At 32.8% G+C, this 4,315-nt stretch overlaps 1 protein-coding gene across 1 annotated transcript in view; it reads right to left on the bottom strand.

The window, feature by feature from the left end:
• Window positions 1-4,315, bottom strand: part of LOC108694089 (glucose dehydrogenase [FAD, quinone]-like) — a 120,269-nt gene that overhangs the window by 67,562 nt on the left and 48,392 nt on the right. The window lies entirely within an intron of this gene.

Genomic DNA, 4,315 nt, shown 5'->3' with positions numbered 1-4,315 from the left:
ACGCACGCACCCGCACGCACGCACGCACGCACGCACGCGCACGCACGCACGCACGCACGCACGCACACACGCACACAAAACGTGCGCGCAAAATCAGCAACCTCCCTCCCGTGCGCATTGGGTAATGCTAATGATGGCGATAATTGAAAATGTATAGGTAAGTTTGATACACTGTATTTTCATGAAAAAAATTTGTATAGTTTAATTTTTTTTAATTTATAAAAGAAAGGTCTCGGAATACTTTATGATGGTTATCATGATATTTACGAGAAAAATTTATTTCACCTCATAAAGAGAGTCAAACTAAACAAATTCTTTAAAAAAAAATTAATAACGTCCTTATTTTTTAAAAAATGCCAGGTAAGAGGATAGATAGATTCAAAAAAAATTGAAAGCTTCACAAAGTACGGATTTTATCCTTGAAAATGAAAAGAAAACTTTGAAATGTGACTATTTTTTGCGGAGTTACGCCTATTTGAATTTATGTCAAATTTTGATATCCTATGTGATAAGAACTATGCCCAGTTTGGGCCCCAGCTAAATATTATTAAGAGCTCAGCTAAGATTATAGAGCATAAAAAAAAATTAAAAAGTTCCATATGCATAACTTTGTAAAATGAATCCCTTGAATGCTACAGCTGTTCAAAGTTCGCTATTATGACCATTCTTGTTCTTAATTTTGCTAGATAAATTGCAAGCGCACATTCAGTATGACGCTTTTCACTGTGCCGTAAAGATTTAACAATTGCGAGAAATTTTCTTTATTTAATCCAGTTCAATCCTCCACAACAGTGTCTTCTATATCTTCAAAATAATCAAAGTTTACTGTTGAACGTTGTTGTTTAATAATCTGATACAAATCGATCATAGTTACCTCCCGATTGACAAACTATTGGGTATGGGAAAAAGTTCGTGGCGATTTTTTAGTAAAATTAAAGTGAACCTCATCGCGATCAGTAGCTGTTCGGGGGGATGAACCTCTTACCAAAGACTGATTTATCCCGATCGCTACATCACCGCTTTTTCATCTTCCTTCCCCTCCCCTCCCTTTCCCAAGGCGAACTCCAGGAGCATCGCCCAAATCCGAATTTCTGTGACATGATAGTATGAATCGCAACCAGGAACTTAGCCAAATTAATGAACTGTACTAATTACATTTTAGATATTACTTCAATGTCCTTATTACCGCCGTCACTACGGAGAGGTGCCCTGGATGCAAAGAAATTGAATAAGACATGCTCATAATAGCGAATTTTAGATAGTTCTAATACTTGGGAAACCTCTCCTATAAAGTTGAACTTATGAAATTTTTTATTCTCTTTTGATACTTTAAAATTTTAGGCATGTCCCAAAGTTGTTCATCCGTGATCCAAATTCCCCTAAACTAGGCATAGTCCTTTGTTGATGAGTGTATATCACAAATTTTAATATAACGCATCATTTGTATTTAATTGTATTAATAGGATGTTTGACTTAACAATAAAACCAAGGGCTAACATGATGTGTGCAGTTGGACGGTGTCTCTCTTTAAATCTTCACCCTCTCTGTCTGTGCCAGTCCATGAATGTTTCGTGATAGACAAAGGCTACTATGAACCGAAACATATTTCGTCAAGAAGTTAGCATACTCAATCTTTCCTTGTCTGACATACTTTATAATGCATCTTAATTTCTCTTTCTAACTTTGATAATTTCTGTCTTAAATTAAATATTGAATAAAAAATTAAATAAACAATGACAGTGTCAACAATATAGAATAAGTAAAAGGATCACCAATACAGTAAATATCAAATTGATTATTATTACAAAACTATTAACATAATTAAAATTATAATACATAAGTAATATTAAGATTATAAATTAAAAATATTAGCATACATATTTTGATTAAAAATTAAGTATAGTTAAAAATTAATCATGGCATAAATAATAAAAAATTTTTCATGCACGAATATGTATTGTTAGGGGCTTGGACCAGAAGAGAGTGGGGAGCATCATGTGACGGCGGAGAGGCACAACGGTCAGGATTACAGGGCACGTAACCCTGATAAGGATTTTTCTCCCATAGAGAGCTATTCGTATTTTGGAGTGTATTCAGAGTGAGAATTAGAGAATATTAGAACACGTAGAAACATTTGCATGGATTTTCAATCACAACTCGGTGTTTAGTTAATTGCGTTACTCTCTACAACAATTGACGCTGCGGCATAATCATCAACTTTGAGATTAGATGAGCACGTGCGGTGAAACTTTAAGCAATGGAATGATTCGTATACTCGTTAACGCAAAGCCAGCAATAGTTAACTAAGGGATACTCTTGCAGAAGATACTCTTGCAACAGCTTTCGGAATGGCAAAAGCAAATATTGAACCTATTGTCAACACAAGTACAAGGTAATGCTTCTTCAAATGCACAGTTAGGTAAATTGGGAGGTTAAGGCCTTCCAGCAAACGAGAATGGATTAAAATAGATTGAAATTTTTTTCTATCCGAATGCATATTTTAAATAGCGAATACTTTCTTTTGGATTTAATATAGATTCAATTGGATGATGGATTGAAAAACTGCATTTCCTATTCAAAATTTTGAATTGAACAGTATTCACAATGCACAGAAAAAGCTAATATTATTTTTAGATTGAAAGGCATAGAGATATGCTCCATGCAATTCTTATAAATGAATAAAAATGCATTCAGGATTGAAAAGCATTTATTTTAACATTCGTGAATCAATATTTCTGAAAATTTGAATCCAATTCACTTCAATCCATTCTCGTTTGCTGGGCGTTTAATAAATGCTGGAAATTTATTAAAATGAAAATAGTGTTAACAATAAAAGAATGAACTTTTTGATCTCTCATCGAATGATTATATTTTTATATTAGGCATTATCAGAACACAACAGCGAAACAGGACATCAAATACTGTTTAACAAAACGACCACAATAGCTAACATTATATCATATTTTCCAAAGTATAGAGAAGCTATAGAGATACAAAAATACCCTAACAATCTAAATAGAGATAATGACTACAACATAAATAAAAGATATAGGAAACCATTCTCCCGGTTATTGAAGACTGATCAATTTCCCTCATCTCTCTTCTCCCTCCCTCCTACAATTCTCTTCTTTCCCCCCACCACTTCAACAAGTAGCACAATATAAAAAAAATTGCCCGGAAGAACAGTTTAATATCGAACTGCTTCTCGCCCTGATGAAGTGGACTGCACATTCACGAAACGTTGGTATTTCAAGAATAAACTGACCGGAGAAAACCCGCGAAACATATAATTTTTATAATGACTATATTTATACCTATATCTATAACTTACTAATATCTTTAAACTTTATCTCTTCGTTCACCACGTGCATGTACTAACGGACGCATGTTTAATATAATTGATTTTAAATTACAGGATGTACTTGCATGCAATACATCTGAATAATCTAGCGAAGTCTATTGATTTTCTCGCTAAGTTATGCGCGGATTACTAATATACTTTTGGATATAGCTAAATAAAATTTCGATGCATGAGATAAGATTAATCGCGGCTATATAAGCTCATTGCATATATTTTTAGTGAACGCTTGGTTTTTATAATAAATGATTAATTACATAGTTTAATATTATAGACTATAGATTATTAGACTTATAGACGATTAAGTGCATAATTTTGTTTCGTGTTTTCCTGAGCTTAGACATTTCTGCCTCCGGCAATTAATAGCACTGTAGTGATGCATTATGCTCGCTTCGCATCAAGTGACTACATTCGGACGTGGAAAAATAAGATCATCTGGATGCATTCATAACTTCAGAGGAATAACCACAATATATTTGCAGGAATCTGGTAACGAGGATTATATCATATGCTGAAAATTATGCGGAAAACTTTTCCCATTAATACTATGGCTTTATAAGTGTAGTTAATTGAAGATCAATTATATATATAAAATAAAAATATGCAAAAAGTATGCAAAAAAATAGATATGCCGAATCTAATCCATTGGGTGCAATTTATGTAATGTGAGAATAAATCGTCATTAATGTCTGTACTTCTTTTCCTTAATATTTATAATAGGAAAAATTGAAGTGAGTATATAATATAGACTGATGCTATCAGATTAGTTAGACTTTACAGTATTAACTCTTTCCGAACCGACTATTATATGAATTTTAGTAGTATAATTTATATACAAGTGATTTAAAGATTCAAGTAGCAGAATTCAGATACATAGCACAGTAAACCTGGTTACGTATTACGTAATATATATAATGACTTTTAGTAATGCTTAATTGATACAAATTGATAACTTTA

The sequence above is a fragment of the Atta colombica genome, unplaced genomic scaffold (assembly GCF_001594045.1).
Source record: "Atta colombica isolate Treedump-2 unplaced genomic scaffold, Acol1.0 scaffold113, whole genome shotgun sequence".
Lineage (NCBI taxonomy): Eukaryota > Metazoa > Arthropoda > Insecta > Hymenoptera > Formicidae > Atta > Atta colombica.
Note: the sequence above shows the minus strand (reverse complement) of the source record. Positions and strands in the feature narration are given on the sequence as shown.